Source organism: Pteropus medius, unplaced genomic scaffold (genome assembly GCF_902729225.1).
Source record: "Pteropus medius unplaced genomic scaffold, Ma_sr-lr_union100, whole genome shotgun sequence".
In the NCBI taxonomy this organism is placed as follows: domain Eukaryota; kingdom Metazoa; phylum Chordata; class Mammalia; order Chiroptera; family Pteropodidae; genus Pteropus; species Pteropus medius.
The window spans coordinates 6,953,608-6,976,261 of record NW_024342474.1 but is presented as its reverse complement, the minus strand read 5'-3'; the positions used below and the strand labels follow the sequence as shown (position 1 = coordinate 6,976,261).

Genomic DNA, 22,654 nt, shown 5'->3' with positions numbered 1-22,654 from the left:
TAAAGGCTACATGATCCAACTCCTACCTACCTCTCAAAACACATCTTGAACCATTCTCCCAATTGTGCTTCGACCACACTGGTCTTCTTCCAGTTCCTCCAGCATGTCAAATTAATTGCTGTCTCAGGGTCCATTGTATTTTCTTTCTCCTCTGCTTAGAACATTCCCCAAACTCTTTTTTTGGATTCTCATACTTCAGACCTTAGCTCAAAGATCACCTCCTCACTGAGGCTTTCTCCAAAATCCCTATCTAAATTAGTGCCTACCCCAAACCCCTCCTCCACCACCATTCCCTATCATCTGATCCTTTCTATTTCCTTTACACCTCTTATCAGATGTTATCATGTTTATTTGTTTACTTGTTTAGTGCCAGATACATATAAACACTAGGATGTAAACTTCTTAAGAGCAGATCTGCCTGTCTACTTCTGTCACTACTGTTCCTAAAGCAGTAAATATTTAGTGAATAAATGTGTTTAACACTCTACTAGAGGCTGAGGATAAAACTACATGAAATGATACAGACTCAACCTTACAAACCTTATAAAGAGAATGGAGACTGACAAGTAATCATTATATAGTAAGATAACTGTTTTACAGCGGGTACATAAGTCTAGTAGAAAGAGCTTCCATATGTCTGTCTTAACAGAAAACAAAATCTCTTCCAAGGAATGGGGCCGTGTGTACAAAGGCACAGAAATAGCCATTAACAGCACAATTCTGTTCTGGGGGAATTCATTAAGGTTTAATAAAATATAAATTGCTGTGGGTTAGGGTGAGGAGAGAGGAATTAACCTTGGACAGAGAGGGATCCAGGTCATCGAAGTCCTTCCTCGCCATGCAAAGGGAGAAAGATTTCATCCTATGACCAATAGGAAAAATTCTTGGCAGAGGGGTGATATGGTCAGATTTGCATTTTAGAAAAACAATTCCGATAACTGATTTAGGTGATTTAGAAATCATATTATGGGCAGGTAGCAGAGGGACAGCAATAGAGTTTCACAATAAACAGGTACCATAGAGAGGAAGAGGGACTCAATGGTAGGAAACGCTCAAATTTTGCCGAACATCCATCTTGTCTCTGGATAGTTTTGTTAATCATATGCTATGGCATTCACCCACAGAGCAGCCTTGACAGGAAGTTCTAGATACTAGTGTCTATTTTAAGAAATTTTATCTACGGGGACTAAGTCGTTCACTGGATAGGAAGTTTTTCCTTCTCTTTTGGGTATTTAACAGACTCAGACATTCTCTCTCCCAAATACAGGCAGGATTTAGAGGCAGAATGCTGCCACTAAGCAAGGAATTCTGTTTCTTGGGTATATGGACATTTCTCTTCATCTGGGCCCAAATTCTCTACCTCCAGTACTAGTAGAAATAGTGTGATCTAAAATGCATTAAGGTGAACGGTAAGACATCATGTATGCAGGGCCAAAAAGTAGGAGCAAGAGGATTGGAAGTCCTACCAGGCCAAGCACAGGAAAATTAGTGAAGTGTAGGGTATGGCTGTAGCTTCAGGCACTGAGTTGGCAAAAAAATCTAACAGGTTAAAAACACCAGGCACCTGTCACTGAATTTCCTGGATTGCTAAACAGACTGGAGATGAAATGAGATAATAATATAATCTCCAACTTGGTGGAGAGCCCTATGGATTCATGACCTGCCAGTTGTAATCTTCCATACTCACAGTTTTCTCAACCAGAGTTCCCAGAGAGAATTAAGCTTGAAAGCTCTGATGCAGGGCCTAACATAAGGCATCCGTTAGAAGCACCTAGAATGGTACTCGCTATGTATCATCATTAGGGAAACTGAGAAAATAGTTACCCAAATCATTTTCCGTGGTCTATGGTTCAGATGAGGAACCCAGCGTACGAAAGACAACAGGAGTTGCTATGCTGTCTCTGGCCTCAAGACATTCACTTAGTCTCATTCCATTGCTTAGGACTATTCTCATTCAGACTACCCACTCCCTTGCCTAGCTCACTCCTACTCATTCTCAATTGAGACTTAAAGTCAAAGGCCTTGCTTGATCTCTTATATTATGTGAGTATGCCTTGAACTTGGGCAGCAAGGGGCCCAGATCACGAAAGCCCTTCCATGCCATGCAGAGGAAGAGAGATTTCATCCTGTACCAATCAGAAGCCATTGAAAAACTCTAGGCAGAGGGGTGATGTGATCAGATTTGCTTATACCTTATCTTTGAAATCTTATTTTAAAAACTCGTTCATTCAGGGCATGACCTGAGTCTATGTTGTACCACATATACTTAGTGTCCAGCCCATAAGAACATGAGTTGAACTGGTGTTTAAGAAGGAGGAGAGGAAGAGGGAGGAGTGGAGGAGGGAGGAAAAGGAAGGAAGGAAGGAAGGAAGGAAGGAAGGAAGGAAGGAAGGAAGGAAGGAAGGAAGGAAGGAAGGAAGGAAGGATCTGATATTTGAAAAAAATGTACCTTGATTAGAAGGTAGGAAAGAGGGCATTTTAGCAATTTTAAGGGATATTGTTAATACATACATGGGAAACTGTCAAGTACTACTTACCAAAAACAGAGCACTGAATACCTCACAAGGAGTAGGGAAAAAAAATTAATATTATTAAGGGATACCAGAATCTATGCAATGAGACAGAGCTAGCTGTACTTTTAATATGCTGTTTTGTGAGAAGGCACAGCCATTGAAACATCATTTTCAATCCTAACTATTAAGCCTATCCAGTTAATTACAATGGTCTTGAACTACTAAGAAATCTTTGAACACGGCATATAATTTCAAAGCCCACAATAGGCAAAATGAAGGACAGAGGTGAAGGCAAAAGAAAGTAACCACTTATTCTTCTACTGGGACTTCGAGATGGGAATATACTAACATGTTGTAGGTCCTAGGGTGGCTGTTCTTGAACATTTTCAATGAGAGCAAACTTGTCAATATTTTTTTCAGTAGCTTTAGCGGTTTGTCATAAGCCTGCTGCCTAATATGCCTCTTGTTTAAAGAAAATCTGCCAAGTTACTGACTAGGAATAACTGAAATGGGCTTAACCATGCAAAATAATAATAAAAACTGTGATATTAAGAATAAAATAAAATTAAATAAAAAGGATTTGGAATAAAGTGAAAATGTGACTAGAGTAATGGTATCATGAGCACAGCTCTGAATTCCTGACTAGGTTCTCCCACGTGAGACCCTGGGTAATCCATGTGCTGCCTCTCTAAGCTGGTATCATTTGTGAAATGAGAGTAGACTACATCCTCTTTAATGTTCTTTTCTCAAGTGCTAGCATTCTGTTCCTATAAAATCAAATCATGAAAAATCACATCATCTGTTTTATACACACATATGTACATAAATTATTACATATTACATGTATTATGTATTTAGTAAACACTAAATATAAATCTATAAACATAAAATATATAAATGTACTACAAATAATCTAGTTCACAATAACTGCATCAATAAATTATGGAGTAGCAATACAATAATGATTCTTTCTTCTCTTTCATCAATAACATACTTTTTGTCTTTCTAAAAAAGGCACCTATGATTGAATATCTGAAAACTAAAAATGGCTTTATAAAGGGAATTTTGTGAGAATTTAAGCATTTGCCCACCTAATGGTCAAAAAGATATGGTGATCATTACAAATTTTTCAAAGGTAAAAGAGTACAAAGTTTGCATTCATTTGTACATGTGGGGTTTAAGAAGGAGCTCTGAGTATAATTGGTAGCATATGTACAAAGGTTGTACCAGAGACCATAGAAAGGACATTATATTCAACCACAGAATAAACAGATACATATAACTTATATAAAAAGAAATAACACAAGTTAAGACTTTCCCATAGAAATCTCATGTTCCCATTCCTCCAAGCTTCTGAGAGAGAAAAATGTCACTAATCAAAAAGAATTAAAGTTTCCATGACATATTCAGAGCTAGGAACACCCACCCTTTTGTTCACGTGATACATCTTTTAGTTGTATAACTGTCATTATTATGAAAGTAGGAAAAACAAACTTAATGAAGATTACACTATCTGAAAACAGTACTCTATTTTGCTGAGCTTTATTTGAAAAATACACTTAATTGATAACTTACACGATGAGTATCCAACAGATTCTCAAGTTGAAACAAAATAAGGACAATATTGTATATCAAATATGCTACTTCATAAGAGGGAAGGGAGGTCTACATGTTTAGTTCTGATAAATAAGACCCGAATTCCAAAGTGTAAAAAGGTCTCCAGCAAGTTTCCCCTGGGGGAAAGGTTAATGGGAAGAAGCCAGACAGAACAGCAAATATAATTCATACACTCATTCATTTCACATCATTCTCTTTATCTCTGCTTAGCTTGTCTATTAAAAAGATGAGCTAAACTCATCTGCTAAGAACACAAATAGTAATAGCCAGAAATGACTGTGTGTTTACTACATAACAACAGGTATTATGCTAAGGCCTTTAAGTCATTTACTCCTGTCAACAATCCCATGAAGTTGGCACTATTGTTTTATATCAGTTTCAGCAGGAGTTAAAAGAAATAAAGTAAATTTCAAGATGATACAATGAACAAATGGCTGAGCTCTGATTAGAATCCAGAGTACACGCTCTCAACCATCTCCCTAAAGAAATTCTTGCTGTTGATCTGGTGCCAACCTGACAGCACAAATAAACCTAATAAAATATTAGCTGGGTAAATTATTTGTAACATAGATGATGATATCCTCAAAATATAAAGAGGATTTACAAAGCAGTAAAATATATAAATACCCCAATAGAAAAAGAGGCAAATGACATAAACTAGCAATACACAAAAGAAATAACATAAATGTTCAATAATTATATTTAAAATTTAAACTCATTAATAATCAAAGAAATGCAAATTAAAACAGTGATGAGATACTAGGTTTCAAATATGACACACATTGTCGGATATTAAACAGTATGAAAATATTCAGTTTTAAAAAAAGAGAGCATGGAGAAAACACCCACAAAATCTACATGGAAGTTAAATCAGCACAAATTTACTGGAAAGTAACTTGGCAATAACTACCAGAGCTTTTAAAGTACTCATTCAAGAGATGGGAACAGTCAAATTATACCATCCCTGTTCTAGTTCTAAATATTCTGTTCTTTAAAAATTAGAAAATAAAGAACAAGGTAGGGGAAGACTTACTGTCTAAAAAATATCTGTGACAAATAAAACAAAGTTATGTTAACGATAAATGTATGTAACTGCTGATAATAAGGTTTGAAGTATAATGTAACATATAATAAGAATTTTATAAATAAATGAGGCATTTTGTAAGAAAAAAATTACTAATAATCTCAAACCATAATTTGCAATTATGGCAACAAAACTGCAAGGTGAAAGGAAAAAAGAAAAAATCATATGTATTATATATATACACTATGTATTGCATATATGTTAAAATTATATATGTAATTATATACATACCTGTACCCATTAGCAATCACTCCCTATTTATCCCCAAATCCCCCAGCCCTAGGCGAACACTAATCTATTTTGTGTCTCTGTTTGTCTATTCTGGATAATTCATATCAATGGAATCATGTAATATGTCCTCTTTTATTACTGACTTTTTTTTTTACACAAGATAATGTTTCCAAGATTCATTAGGTTATAGCATGCATTAGTATTTCATTTTTTATGGATAATATTCCATTAACTGGATATACCATATTTTATCACTCATTAGTTGATGGACATTTGGACTGTTCCCATTTTTGCTTATTATAAACAATGCTGCTGTTAATATCTGTGTACAACTTTTTATGTGGACATACTTAATTTTCTTGGTTATATTCTACAAGTGGTATATGCCAGCAGGGTCATAGGCTAACTCTATGTTTAACGTTTGAAATACTGACAAACTGTTTTCCAAAGTGTCTGTACCATTTTACATCCCTTCCAGAAATGCATAAGGGTTTCAGTTTTTACCTCCTTGCCAGCATTTATTATTGTCTGTCTTTTTTATTATAATCATCCAATTGGGTGAGAAGTGGTATCTCATTGTGGTTTTCACTTGCATTTTCCAAATGGCTAATGTTTTGATTTTTCAAACGTGCATATTAGCTATTTGTATATCTTTCTTGGAGAAACGTCTATACAGATCCTTTGCCCACATTTTTTCTTCTGGTCAACAGAGGTTTATTTTTCTAAACCCATGAAAATCAAGCTGAGTTTGTATGGTTCTTGAAGTTTTGTTAAGATTATTTTTAAAAGCAGAATTATATGCAAGAGTAGAGCTAAGAGAAATTCTTTTGAAAACACATTTTTTTGTGACTCCATATAAATCTGATAGCTTTTTGGTTTTATTGGAATTTTGATGGGGATTGCATTAAATCTATAAGTTTCTTTGGGTAATATGACCATTTTGACTATGTTGGCCAAGACATGGAAACAACTGAAGTGTCCTTTGATAGATGATTGTATAAAGAAGTTGTGGTATGTATATGCAATGGAATATTATACAATGGAATATTATTTAGCCATATGAAAAGATGAAATACTGCTACTTGCAACAATATAGATGGATCTTGAGATAGTTATACTAAGCAAAATAAGTCAGACAGAAAAAGTTTAGAACTATATGATTTCACTCATATGTGGTATATAAAACTGAAAGCAATACAGGACTGAGAAAGACAAACAAAAACTCAGACACAGACAATAGTTTAGTGGTTACGAGAGTGAAAGGGAGTAGGGAGGAGGTAGATAAGGGTAAAAGGGGTCAAATATACAGTGACAAAAGGAGATTTGACTTTGGGTGGTGAACACACAATGCAATACGCAAATGATGTAGTATTGAATTGTACACTTAAAACCTATATAATTTTATTAACCAATGTCACTCCAATAAATTTAATTTAAAAAAAGAAATACATTTTCTGTATTATCTTTCTTAAAAAAAAAAAAAAATTAGATCCCCAGAGCTTATCCACCTTATACCTGAAGGCTTGTACCCTCTGACCAACATCTCTCCATCTCCCCCACATTCTAGAACCTGGTAACACCATTTTACTGTTTCTATGAGTTTGATTTTTCTTTTTAGATTCCACATATAAGTAAGATCATACAGTATTCGATTTTCTCTAATTTCACTTAGAATAATGTCCTTTAAGTTCATCCATGTTGTTGAAGATGGCAGGATTTCCTTCTTTCTCATGGATGAATAATATGTATACATAATGGAATATTATTCATCCATGAGAAAATGGATGAATATTCCATTATATATATAAAAACACACATATATATAACATATCATATATATACACATATATGACCATAGGATATCTTTCCATTTATTTGTGTCTTCCTCAACTTCTTTTATCGGTGTCTTATAGTTTTCATTATACAGATCTTTCACCTCCTTGGTTAAATTTATTCCTAACTATTTTATTATTTTTGATGCTATTGTAAATAAGTTTGTTTTACTTTTTTTTCAGATAGTCCATTGCTAAGTATAGCAATGCAACTGATTTTTATATGTTGATTTTGTATTCTGTAACTTTACTGAATTTGCTTATTAGTTCTATCAGTTTTTTAGTGGAGTCCGTAGAGTTTTCTATTTTTAAGATCATGTCATCTGCAAACAAGTATCGTTTTATTTCTTCTTTTCCAATTTAGATGCCTTTTCTTTCTTTTTCTTGCCTATGACTCTGGCTATGACTTCCAGCACAATGTTGAATAAGAGTGGTAAGGATGGGCACACTTTTCTTGTTCCTGACATTGGCAGGAAAGCATTCAACCCTTCACCACTGAGTATGACATTACCTGTGGATTTGTCATAGATGGCCTTCCTGTGTTGAAATACATTCCTTCTACACCCAATTTATGGAAAATTTTTATCATGAAAGGATGTTGAATTTTAACCAATACTTTTTCTGCATCTATTGAGATGATCATATGATTTTTTTATCCTTTATTGTTAATGTTGTATATCATATTTAATGAATTGTTTATGTCAAAATCCTTACATCCCAGGAATCAGTGAAAATTGGAACTGGTATATGATCCTTTTAATGTTCTGTTGAATTTGGTTTGCAAGTATTTTGCTGAGAATTTTTGCTTCTATATTCATCAAGAATATTGGTCTGTAGTTTTCTTTTCTTGTAGTGCCCTTGTCTAGCTTTGGTATTAGGGTAGCACTGTTCTTGTAAAATGAGTTTGGGAGTATTCCCTCCTCTTCAACTTTTCAGAAGAGTTTGAGAAGAATAGTTATTAATTTTTTAAATGTTTCGAAGAATTTGTCAGTGAAATCATCTGTGCCTGGGACCTTCATTGTTGAGAGGTTTTTGATTACTGTTTTAATCTCTTTACTTTCATTGATCTGTTCAAATTTTCTATTCATGATTCAGTCTTGATAGGTTATAAATTTCTAGGAATTTGTCTATTTCTTCTAGGTTATCCAATCTGTTGGTATATAATTATTCACAGTAGTCTCTTATTAGCCTTTGTATATCTGTGGTGTCAATTGTAATGTCTCCTCTTTTATTTCTGATTTTATTTATTTAGGTCTGCTCTCTTTTTTCTTGGTCTAGCTAAATGTTTGTCAATTTAGTTATATTTTCAAAACACCATCTCTTAGTTTTGTTGATCTTTTCTATTTCTATTTTTTTCTGAGAAATTCACTTTAAATATAAAGACAGATATATTAAAAGTAAAAGAACAGAGAAAGATATATCATGCTATTAATAAAAAAAAAAAGCCAAAGTAGCTATATTAATTTTAGCAAGTCAGACTTCAGAGAAAAAAAATTATCAGGGATAAAGAGGGGCATTACAGAATGATAAATGGGTCAATTCTCTAAGAAGGCACAGTAATTCTTAATGTGCAAGCTCCTAATAAGAGCATCAAAATACATGAGGCAAAAACTGATAGCATTTTAAGGAAAAATAGGCAAATCCATTATTATGGTTAGAAATTTCTTTTTCTTTTCTTTTTTTAGGTGAGGTAATCCTTGGTTGACCTCACAGATTGCAAGGACCTTGTCAGCTTACAATCCCTTATTTTTTATTTTTTACATCTACAGCACCTCGTCTTCCTAGGTGTTCTCCCATTCAAGTACTAATCAGGCTCAACCCTGCTTAGCTTCCGAGATCAGACTCAGACCGGGTAGAGCTTGTTCAGGGTGGCATGGCCATAGACTATAGCTGGAAATTTCAACACCCTTCAATCAGTAATTGACAATTTCAGCAGGTAGAAAATCAACGAGGACACAGTTGAACTGAGCAACACCATCAATCAACTAGATCTAGTTATTTATAGAATACTTTGTCCAACAATAAGTTACATAGAACATTTACCTAGATCTAGACCATAGGACACACCTTAACAAATTTAAAAGAGAAAAATTATGCAAAGTATGCTTTCAGAATATATGGAATTAAGCTAGAAAGTAATGCAAGAAAGAGAGCTGTAAACCCCCAAAATACTTGAATAACACGATTCAAATAAGAAGTTTCAAGAGAAATTTTTTAATATTTTTAACTAAATGAGAGTGAAAGCACAACTTATCAGAATTTATGGGATGAAGCAGAAGCAGTGCCTAAAGGGAAATTTATAGCTTTGAATGCATATATTAGAAAAGAAGAAATAACTAAAATTTATAGTCTAAGTGTCCATTTTAGTAAATTAAGATCAGAGAAAAAGAGCAAATTAAATCCAGTATAAGCAGAAGAGGAGAAATAATAAAAATTAGAGCAGAAACAAATGAAATTGAAGATAGGAAATCAATGCAGAAAATCAAAAAGCCAAAATGTTTTTTAAAAAAAAATCAGTAAAGTTTATAAACCTCTAGCCAGGTTAACTAAGAAAAATAGAGAGAATAACAAATTACTAATATTGAGAATGAAAGAGAGGCCATCACTACTGATCCCATGGACATTAACAGGATAATAAAGTAATATTATAAATTACTTCATGCTCCAAAATTTGATAACCTATGTGAAACAGACCAATTCCTTGAAAGACCCAATCTACCAAAACTCACACAAGGAGAAATAGATAATCTCTATTAAAGAAATTAAATCAATAATTAACGACCTTCCAAAACAGAAAGCACCAGGCCTAAATGGGTTCGCTGGTGAATCTATCAAACATTTAAGGAAGAAATAATACCTCTGGGGTATTATTTCAATATCAATGGGGATGATACTGTTACTATCAGACTAAAAACAAAAACAAAAAAGAGTTCAATTCTAAAACCATTAACTAGGATAAAAAAAGGGATATTTTTAATGAAAAAGTAGTAATTCTCAAAAATAACATTCATAAATTTTTATGCACTACCAAAGCAGCAAACTATTAAAATACAAAGAAACTCGATAATCATCAATTATTGTGGGAGCTGTTAATGCACATCTTTCAAAACAAAAAATAAGATAAACAAAAACTAGAGAAGAAAAAAATGATATGAATAATATAACTGACAAGTCTTACCTAATAAAATAACTTTCTGTGCATTTACAAACTACAACTAGTTCCAGAGCAAGAGGGAGTTTGCCCTGGAAGGGAATACATATGTTGAGGGGGAACCTGGGAGATGTGGGACTGAACAATTCAAGATGTCAGACAAACTAACAGGCCCTCGGCTGTTTGGCTGAGATTCAAGGGCAATGTTCTGGGTCTTAGAACGTAAGTCTGACTTGAGAAGGTCACAGTTCTTGACAGATTTCTGACAACAAGGACTGAGAAACAGGAACCAAGGGAGAAGACATGAATTGAGATAGCAAAAAAAGTTTCTTAGGAATAAGACAGAAAATCGGTTGTCTGAATTGAGACAAGACCAGAAAGAAACTAGCCACAAATGCGACCTAAAGCTGAACCATAATATGTGGAATTAGAGCTAATTAAATCCACTCATTCTTTATTCATTGATTCATTCTTTCATTTAAGCAAATATTGAGGTTCTGTTAAGAGTCAAGCACTATGCTGGATGCATAGTGGTGAATAAAACAGATATCCACTGTTTCTACCTGTGTAATTTGTTTCTGACTCAAAGCAGCCGTTCCCCACTCTAGAGCCACATCAGAATCACCTGAGAAGCTTTTACAATCATACCAATGCCTGGGCACCAACTGCAAAGATTTTGAGTTAATTAGTCTAGGATGGGCCCAGGCACTTGTGTTTTTTAAAAGTTGTGTGGCTAAGATTGAGAAAAACTACTCTAAATGAAATTGGACCTGGCAACCAGAGCTAAGGTAGGGCTTAAAGTGAGTGTAAATAAATAACTCCAGGTATAGGTAACAGAACTACTGTGGCTGGAAAATTAGGCAGGCTTTGTAGAGCTTCATCATTAAAGAAATACTACTTTTAAAATCTTCAATTATCCTCTTCCTCCCTCCATCTGCAGATTCTTAGAATACTCTTCTATCTTATTTTAGCACCTGGCTCAACTTTTCATGATCCCATATCACTTCACACTTATGCTGATAACTTTCCCAGGACCTTGTCTTCATGCTTCCTCCATTTCCACAGCTCCAAAAGCATTTATTTTCATTCCTCTGTTGTTACTGACTAGCTTGGGCAAACCTTGTACCTAATCGTCTATAAAAAAAACTGCTCAAAACTCCTGTAGGAGCTGAGAGCTGAGGGAATCATTAAAAATAAATAAATAAACAAATAAATAAGTAAACAAATAAATAAGTGAGTAAATAAATAAATAAATAAAATAGTGGAATGGGAAGTCGACTCTTGACATCTCCACCTGAAATTCTGAATAAATTTTTCACTAAAAATGTTATATAATCTCAAAGACATCATTGGTTAAACGTGTTTGGTGAAAATCTAATTTGTCTATTATGCTATGTCTATAGTTAAATGCATGCTACATTTAAAAAAGCCAACCTACAAATGAACTTTTAACAAACAACCTATTCATCTCTTTGAGAATGTTCTGTATATTATATTCTTCTAGCCAGTGTTTGATAGGACAATATCACTTGTATGAATATGAATTCTGAGCAAAGGACAGAGCCAGGGGATCCACAATAAGTTTTAATCTACATATGTAACATCACAAATTAAAAGTCTCCCAGCTAGAAGCCTGTGTATCATGAACATTTCTGTTTAACCATATGCTGCTTCTAGCCTCTTAAGAGAAATACACTACCATCACTAGTTGCTTTTTCTCATTTGGGGGAAAAGAAGCCAAGCCATCCTTACTTTTAACTAAATGACGTTTTGGCTTTCAGTCATAATAATCAGTGAAATTATTACAGGACAACCTACCCAACACCAAAGTGTACCTACTGCCTATTTTAGCTTGAGGTGATCTGGTTCCTCTTTTTCCAGTTGGTTTTTACTTCTCCTTTAATGCTTCCACACATCTTTCACTGGAGTTCCTCTCCTCCCTCCTTATAACATTGTGTATAGTTCAACACGTTCCTATCATTGTTTAAACACTTGATGGCAAAATCATTTTCCCTATCCTTTTCATAATGTACTCCGATGTTTCATGAAAGTAAACAAGGAATAACTGGAACACACTGAAATGTATAGATATATAAACACCTGTTTACAAAAACCTCTATTCTTTGTTAGAGGCAGAGATAAAGCAGGGATGGGGAATGCTAGGTGTCTCTTTATATATATATATGTGCACACATATACACACACATATGTGTATATATACACTCCTTTCCTTTTCTGATTATATGTACATGTAAATTAAACTACATTTTTTAAAGAAACATTTAAGGAAGATAATATAATCACCTATAATCTTGCCACTCTGAAATAACTACCATTACCTCTTGGTGTGGGGATAATTTCAGTTATAGAATGGACCTTGGGAGAGAAATCTCCAAGCAAGTAAACATTTTGAGAAGAGATTTGAGGATAGAAAAGAATGTATTTACAATGGAACGAGAGCTCTAAGGAACATAGCAAAAATGGCTACAAGGCTAGTAAAAAAATCATGAGTAATAAGCTATAAAGAAATATAGGGGTAAGAGAGAGGAGCACTATAGGATGGTTAAGTAGAGTTAGAGGGCGAGACTTCGGCAAAGCACATTTTGCTGGAGACTCAACATAGTACTGATCAATTTTCCCATAACAAGAAAAACATTCAAGAATATATGGCCTCAGATGGGTCATTAACATAGCTATTTACTCTGAGGAAGAAATCAACCCTTAAGAGCACATGAACAGAATAGAGGCTGTATGATTGGTGTTAGTGCTCTCTTACTCTTTGCTCACAATACTCAAACAAAAAGGCTTTTTCTTTTCTTTTATAAAAATACCTGTACAAAAGCTTGCTTAATTTGGTTGAATTATGCAGGTAGACTTAGATAAATTAATGATTAATTTCCCCAAATTAATCTTATTTCAAAAGTCATCTTGTGATAACACTGACACATAGGACCGTCTCATAACATGTAGCAATCTGGGCAGTGCAAAAAAAAAAACCTGGTGGAAGAGACAAGGGGGAGCTAAACTCCAGCTCATCCTTCTCTCACTCCCAGGCCTGTGTACTTGCCTTGACCCAGAAGTCAATCAGTTAAAGGGAGATTTTCTAATTCATTGGCCCAAGGACAGATCCATTTTCTAGTGGACACCAAAGCATTGTATAAAATAGCAGAGAATCTTCTTAAATGTAAAAATAATCCAGGGGAATGTGTTGTTGAAGTTTAAAAAAATTTTTGAAAAATAACCTGTTAAATATGTGAACTATTGTTTTCTGAATGTTTTTGAAAGAGTAAATGCAACGAAATAATAATAATAAAAAAAACTATCAGCCCACTTCCTTAGTCTGAGTCATTAAAATTAATAATTCTAATGTAGGGAGGAGGCAAGAGAATTCAAGTGTTAATCAAGCTACATTCAGAGACTGCAGTATGCTGATCAGTCCTGCAGCCAGGCCAGGAGGACACCTTCAAAACAAAGCAAAGTTTCTGCTGGGATTGCTAACAACCCATTCCCCCACACCTATGGAGGGGGAACGGGAACAAAAGAGTCTTTAAGCGACACCCTACACAAATAAAATTGTTCATTCCCTATGGCTAAAATCCATGGGGAACCTATGGAGTAAAGACTGGGAACTACCAGCAGGCCTTTCAGGCTACATATTCTTTCTCTTCCTCACTGTACATCCATATCAAAGGAAATGGGAAATAAAGAATGATATATAAACTGAATTCCCTGAGCACTCAGGGTCCCTCTCACTCTCTGCCTCTGAGAGGAGACTATACTCTGTCTGTGGAGTGTTACCCCTTTTCTAATAAACTTTCCTTCTGACTCCAACTTTGGCCTGTGCATTGAATTCTTTCTACACTCTGTCAAAAGACCCTCTTCTTTTGGTGCAGGCCTTGGTCTACTCCCTACTCAGGTTAAATTTGCCCTGTCCTGCATCAATTCCATTTATGACTCAGTAACATTAAAAAATATTTCCTTCATATTTTTACAATATTGGGTGTGAAGAACAATTTTCTTAAGACAATCTCAAAGTAAATATTATAAGAGACTGACATGCTACTAGCAATTTTTTTTAAATTTCTGCAAGAAAAAAATTAAGTTAAATATCACACAATCAACTGAGAAAATATTTACTCATTATCATATTTTTTATCAGCGGCAGCATCACCAATATGTACCAAGCACTTTACTAAGTGCTTTAACTATACATTATTTTATTTAGTTCTCACAACATCAAGGTAGATAGGTATGATAATTATTAGTATTCCTATTTTACAAATGAGGAAACTAGGCTCAGAGAGATTATATTACTTGCCCCAAAATACATAGTGCTTAAAAAAGATAAGGCCAGGATCCAAATGACAGTCTGTCTCAAGCCCTGCTCTTGCTCCTAGCCTTGCCAAAAAACTGAACAAACAAAAAGTTAACAAGCAATTCACAAAAGGATTATAACTGATCAATAACACATAGAAAGGAAATGTTAAATCTCTCTCATCATTAAAAATGCAAATTAAAACAATGAGATTCTACTTTTCACCTATCAGATTGGTAAAGAAAATAAGAGGATAGTAGTACTCAGAGTTTGTCAGTGTGTCCAGAAAAAAAATAAATAAATAATGCATATAGCTGGTGAGAGTATAAATTGGCACAATTTTTCTGGAAGGCTATTTCACAGTAAAACTCAAAAGTCCTAAAAATGTGCAGATTCTTTACTTTTATTTTCACTTATTAGCATTGCTAAATTCCCCCTTATTTCCCTTTGTTCATTGCCCTTTATTCTCAAACTATATTCTTTGTCGTACCAAACTTAACTCCCTGTATGCCTTCAAAGTAAGATACTGATGTTATACTGTAATCCTGTCATCCGTTAACTCTACAATATCTTTACATAAATAAACCCATAAGTTGAAATAATGAGATAAGGCTGAGAAATATCACAAAATATAGTCTATATGAAAGGTACATATATCTACATAATAGATAATTCTATTCCTTCCCTTACAACAAAACTGACATGAAAGGTCTTTGCCACATTAATCTTCATGAACTAGAAAAACAAAGTGAAATCCCCTCATCCCTTGAATTGCTCCAACATGTTGTTAATTTAGCTAATTATCCAAAAATGGATAACGACATTTAAAAAGTGGTGCAACTTGTACTCTGATTTGATCAGAGATGATAGTAATATATCTTTAAAATTTACTTTTCATGTTTGTAATTTAAAAGTACTCTTAAAGCAAAACTCAAAAATTATAAAGGCCAAATTTAAGCTAAACATGAAAAATGCATATTTTAATATATTTACCCAAGAAGTGTATTAATTATGCTCCTCCTCGATACTGGATATTTGTCGCACAGAAAGGACCCTTATTAAGTATTTTTTGAAGTGGATATTTTTAATTGTATGAGAACTAACAAATTCCATTTTTTTCCTCTAAGAGGGAATTCTTAGCATATGAATTATAAACAATTCAAATCATACTTGTAAAAAAGTTTAGCATTTAAAAGAAAAATAAAAAGTCCACCCTTAATGGAAGCACACGCAAAGATCTTAGAACCATGTAAGTTCTCTTTGCCAGTTTTCACACTTGAAGAATAAATGCACAGTGATGTGTTTTCTGCCTTGAATCATTTTTGATATTAAGAGTGGTGTGAATAAATAATCTATATATATAGTAACTCAGAGTTTGCTATCTAGAATCATTTCTGAAAGAATATCCAAGGAAGTACTACGGCAAAATGAAAGATCTAAGAAAGATCAGGACGTAAACAGCAATGAATAAACGGAGGTAAAATTAAATAGTTAAGTCTAAATAGTAGACTTAAACATGGCTGCAACACTTAATCGAATGCTTAAGAAATGATTTCTAAGAAGTAGAGGCATAATGAGAAGTATTATAAAAATTCCAGGTTGGAGGTAGCCTAAGGTCATAGGGATCTGAGACAAATTAAAAGTACTAAATTTCTTATATTGGAAGAAGTAGAAGGAAGTTATAGATTTTAATTAATTCCCAACATTAACAGAAAACTACAAGGTCAAATATGTTTCTTAAAATTAAATGGTAGACAGATAAGAAATAGCATGTTTAACTTATCACTTCAAGCTTTTTAAAAAAGGGTAGAACTTTAATCAATCCAACTAAAGAGGAAAAAAAGGAAAAAAAAAACAAGGACAGATCATAAAGAAAAAACAAAATGGCAGGAACAGTACTGAATATATTAATTTTCTTAATAAATGTAAGTGAGCAAATGTAAGCAATTAAAAATTGATTCATTTGGCATTAGCTTAGTAAACCTTTATACAGTCATCACTTGTGACCTAATTGTGCTTAGTGCTGGGGATAAATACAATAAAGGAATTAAACGGGGCCTCTGTCTCTAAAGAATTAGCAGTATATAAAGTTAAATAAGTTATTTTATTCTATTTTGTGGGGTTTCAAAATTAGAAATAATTAAAATAAGGTAACATATTTCTTTTCCTATATGAAATTATAAATTTACATACATGGCTTTCTAGAAAATTGTGCTATAAGATATCTGATTAAAGTTTAGCCTCAAATTTCTGTCAGAAATCAATGCAAGTTTTCATAAAAATGGTATGCCAGTGGTGATGGAAGTTAAGAAACACTGAAACAGTGTAGGAGTGGGATGGGGTGATTCCCTTAAGTAGACACAATCAGAAAATTTTATCCAATTTTTAAAGGGGTTTAATTCCAGTTCATATAACTTGCAACATATTTTTGCTTTGGTCTTATACATCCTCCCTCCTCTCCCACCAAACAAAACCCATATCATTACGCTTTCAAAGACAAACTGATATATTTGTTTAAGATGAATACTATCTTTAGACAAAACAGACTTTCTTCCATGTGCCATTTTATGTAGTATTTACACATAACCTCAGTAAAGGAGAAAAATGAGGGATTAAAAAGATTTCCTCTAGGTAAATATGACAGAGACTGAATACACATCATTATCTCTGGATAAAAAAGGCAGAACAACTAAAATTAATGGGCAAAAGTCCAACATTAATAGTTATACTTGCTACCTACTTATACACATAGAAAACATTTATAGTTAAATATTCTAAAATAGCCTTTTTCCAAATGATGAAGATCTGCCTGGTTGTAGAAATAAATTTAAAATTTACATACTGACTGAAGTGCTACCCTGCCTAATTGAAAACAATAATCTTAGCTCTTTTATGCTGAGCCTAATAAATACTAACACTTTAATGAATGTATTTAAGAAATAGCATAAAAGCTATGTTTTAGTTAAAATTTATTTTTAATTTATGCTATTTTGGCTAAAAAGCAAGTACATTTGATAAGGTAAAATACAACTTCAATGGATTATGAATGATATATTTGCCCTGTACTATTTTACTAGTTATAAATTTTAGAGTAGAAACTTAAGATAACGGTCATTAAAAACAGAATCTGAAAATATTTTAATCTTCTTTGGTCATTAATCATGTCACTTTACCAGATTGCCCTGCTAAATTATTTGAAACAGATTAAAACATTTCTAAACCATAGCTTTCCTGTTTCTGATAATCCTATATGAAACCATTCTATTGGCTCTTAGTGGGAAATGCAAATAAAATACAGAAGATTTCAACTTTTTGTTACATAGCCCCATGACTTGAGTGGTGACATCATTTCTATCAGGATTCATATGAAATGGAAAAAAATATTTTTGAAAAAGCATGCCCAAAAAGAAAGATTATTAAATCTAGCAATAAGAAGAATAAAGTAAAAAAGTAAGTTCCTACCAATCATTTTGTAAAAGACATGGTGTCTTTTCAATTTCTAATGTACAAATTTGAAGCATTTTGAGAGAATACAAAGGGCTACTTTCTTATAAATTGTTTATAAGACAGAGATGAGAATTAATCTAAGTACTTTTCAAACTGGGGAATTTCTAAAGGGCAATTTAAAAAAATAATAGCTAAGACATGATATACTTTGGATTTCTACAAAACAAAGTATTCTGAAAAACCATAAAATATTAGCTTTTTAAAAAACTGGTTACAAAATAGGAGTTAACCATATGTAAAAATATAATTAAACTACCTTTAAATATTTTCCCCAAATCTATAGAGATGTATCTATTAAGTAATAAAGTTGGTTATTATTGAGCTGCATATCTTCACATTTAAAATAATCCTACTAACAATGCATCTTTATTTATATAATTTCCTACTTTAGGAAAAAATATTCATTTATTATTACTTTCTTGTCACACATACCACCAAGAAGTTTTGATTGTGTTTTCTTAGGTATGTGTAGGCACATAAGCACAAGATAATCAAAAAAAAGCCTCCCTTGGCCTTGTTAACTAAAAAACAAACAGACAGGCAGCAGAGAAAGGCAACTATCTTTCATACTTATCACAATCATGTAGGAATACCCTAACACTAATATATTTTACAGTTATTTCCAATAGACACTAAATTATTCTAAAATAATTTAGAAATAGTTTACTCAATGCAATGTGCAAAGCCTTACCTGATTGTGTAATCAACAAACATTTGTGGAATTGAACATGGTTATATTCAACTTCCCAACTGATGAAACGGTATTCAGATTAAATTCATTCATTCTTAAAAATTTATATCGTTTTAACCAAACATCAAAATGTATAGTTCTATGAAGTTGACATGACTGACATGACTGACATGACTATATCTGTCAGTTTATAAAACTATTGGGTTACGTAAAATGCATATTATTGTTACACAGAACACTTTTGGGGAAAAAATTCTACTTCATCAAACGAATTTAACATGTTTTTACAACTGGATTTTGAGGAAAATTTTATTCTTTTATATATTAGCCTATATACTGGAAAGTATTGGCAATTTTAAGTTCTACATATTTAGTTTCTTCTGCAATTGTGAATAAAATATAAAGTCATATGGCTAGAAAAATAAGATATATTAGTACATTGCTTAGAATTTAAAAAGAATAACAAATTTCCCAATAAATTAATTAGTAAAAGGCACATATCTAGACAATATTTTAAGGAATATTGCTAACTAAAAAGCAGATCGTGATAAAAAATTCATTGAATACATTTCCACATAGTAGAATTTAAAAGGCAAATATGTATATAAAAATTAATATAAAGCCACAACGATGTGAATGGTAGCCAGATTTGGATCAAAATATGCATCCTAACTACTCAGCAATAACTCCTGGTACTTACAGATAACATGATTAAATCTTAAAAACATCATATAAAGCAAAAGACACAACATACACAAAAAAGTACATACTGTATAATTCTACTTATATGAAGTCCAAGAACAGACCGATCTAATCAGTGGTGATTTGAAGTCAGAAAAGGGTTGCCTCAGGGGAGTGGGGACTGACTGAAGGAAAATATGAGGGAACATTCTAGGATAATGAAAGTGTTCTATATCTCGATCTATATATATTGACCTTGCTCTATATCTTAATTTTAATGTGTTCAAGTAGTATGTTAAACCATAAAATTATAATATTTGCTTCAATAATAAGAAACATTTAAATAGTAACTTGTAAGTTCTGAAGTTGCTACATATGTTCTCCTGCTCCAAGAACTTGGAAACAAAGTCTTAGGCACTGGACCTAGAGTTTGTTTTCCAAGCCCAATGGCAAAGCTATACTTTACATGCATGGATGAGTGGCTGGATGGATGGATGGATGGATGGATGAATTGAAGCTAATGAATATTAAGTTATATAAGGTCTCACTGGCCAGGATCATCCCTATTTTGAGATGGATAACTCACGTTAACCTAAACTCATGAAGCTAAACATTCAATTTGTCTGTTTCCTTTTGTTCTATTCAGGGATGAACAGAGTAACTTTTGGGTTATGATTTGACTCTCCATGTAGGTCTGCCTTTTGGGGGGTAATATGCTTCAGTAAAGAAATTTTGGTCCCAACATGAATGATTTATTTTGGCAAATTGAGTTCTTATTGTGATTTTGTGAGTAATATAGCTGGACTGCTTATAGAGAAAGAAGACACTGATCATGAAGATGCAAGTATACCGAGCCATGGAAAATTATCTTTCTCATCATAAAAAAATACATTGACATTCTAGCTTCATCCATTAGTCTTCTTGGTTTGTCAATACAGGTCCATCTCTGAGAAATACTGAAACATCTAGGTTTCTGAGCCTGAAAATTTAAGACCAGATAGTAGAGCACAACATTCACCAAGGCAATTAATGCCATCTTTTAGAAAGACACCTTGGAAAACTGCCAGAAATTTTTTCAATGGCCTACTAATGGCCACATTGTAATCATATGTAAATCTGTATTATGTTTTGCATTTTCAAGGAAGGTTTATTTATAATTATATTATTATGTTAAATTTGAGAAAAATCTTTCATATAGTATATAATGGTTACTAAATATAGTAATTATAGAAAAATAAAAAACTAATGATAGAAAAATTAAAATAAAAGCAAAAGTTGCTCATTAAAATAACTAGCTCATGATCTAATAAAAAGGACGGAGTGTTTGCAACTTGGAGATCTTTAGTCCAATCCCAGATTGGCCATTTATTTACCCGCTATGTGACCGTAAGCAAGTCTCTAAGCCTTTCTGCATCTCAATTCATTTGCTGGCATAAATATCCCTGTGTATCTTACCAAGATTTTTATGAGTCTCAAATTTGGTCAGTTTTATTAAAGCAGCTTTTAAATGGTTAAGTATTATATAAATGTTTTCATCACTGTCGAGACATTAATATCATTTCTGAAGTTAGGTTATCAAATAATGTGTTTATAAAGAAGGAACTGGAACTACTTTAAAAATATAATCATTCTAACTCTAGAAATAGTTTTACTAAATAACTGATCTAAGTACATGATGTTCTAATGTAGTAGATTCGATTATGGGCTCTTATTCTTCTCCCCTTCCTGTTCCTACACTCTTTAACATGTGACTTGGCAGTTCGTCCCACTAGAGAGAAGAGAGAACACTTACATCTGCGTGATCTGTTCGAAGGACAATGTTCTTCCCCACTCCTTTATTTTGAGCTTGGCTATGTGACCTGTTTGGCCAATGCGATGCTAGCAGACCTGATGCAAACAGAGGCTTGAAATGTGCCTGCATAGTTGCGCTTGCCCTCTTCTCTTTTATCATCAATGACAAGATTCATGGAGTGATCTGGACCCAACCTGTGACCAGCCTATGTCAGCCAACTCCCAACCAACCCACAGACATATGAGCATGAATACATTATGGTTGTTCCAAGTCACTGCTTTTTAAGATGTCCTATGACACTGAGTTATTTTGACAATCACTGATAGGCTTGGTGATTATGTAGACATAATATGCTATATTTATATGATCCTTAGTTTAAAGGATCATCTTCAGGTTAGATAATGTAATCCCTAGCCATTAACTTTATCATTTATCCAACAACAGTCGATGAGTACCAACTATTTGTCAGGGAGTATTCTAGGCCCTGGGCGAGTCAGGATATATAACACTAGCTGCCATAATAAAAAGTGGCAAAATCTAGTGGTTTATTAGAATAAAACTTTATTTCCCTCTATATGAAACCTAATGAAGATGTTTTTGGACGGAGGGTTCTTCTGAGTGGATTTCTTCCAAGTATGATCCAGAAACCAGACTCGTCCTATATTGTGATGCCATCATGTTCAACATGCACCTCTGATGTTAGCATCAGAAGAGGAAGAGAGATGTGGGAAAGTGTATTGGATATTTAATCCCACTCGTCCAGAAATTACATAAACTCCACTGGGAGAACTGTCATATGTCCCCTCAAAGATGGAAAGAGTCTGGAAACTGCAATCTCTGCCAAGTAGCCACTTCCCAACAACTCTACACTTTGAAGAGAGAATAAAAATTTTTTTTTGTAATTAGTTAAGCATTTCTATTACAACTGGGGAACAGAACGAAGATTCCCAACTTCATGGAATTTTTGTTTCTTCATTATTTCAAATCAGATACCAAAGCTATAAAGATGACTAAGACATGGTTCTTGCCTTCCAGAAATTCACAGACTTAGAGAGAAAGAAGAGAACCACACAAATACTTATAACTGATAATGAATGCCATAATAAATGTAAGTACAACATCCAACACAGAGAAAGGGATGACTAACTGCTAGGAAGGTGTTAAGGAAGACTATATTTATTTGAGGGGGCAATGCCTGAGCTGCATTTATCAGACAGATAAAGGAGAAGGGAAGATTGCT

The 22,654-nt window shown here is 33.4% G+C and overlaps 1 protein-coding gene across 2 annotated transcripts in view; it reads right to left on the bottom strand.

The window, feature by feature from the left end:
• The window catches only part of MSRB3 (methionine sulfoxide reductase B3), a 137,831-nt gene that overhangs the window by 32,714 nt on the left and 82,463 nt on the right, over window positions 1-22,654 (bottom strand). The window lies entirely within an intron of this gene.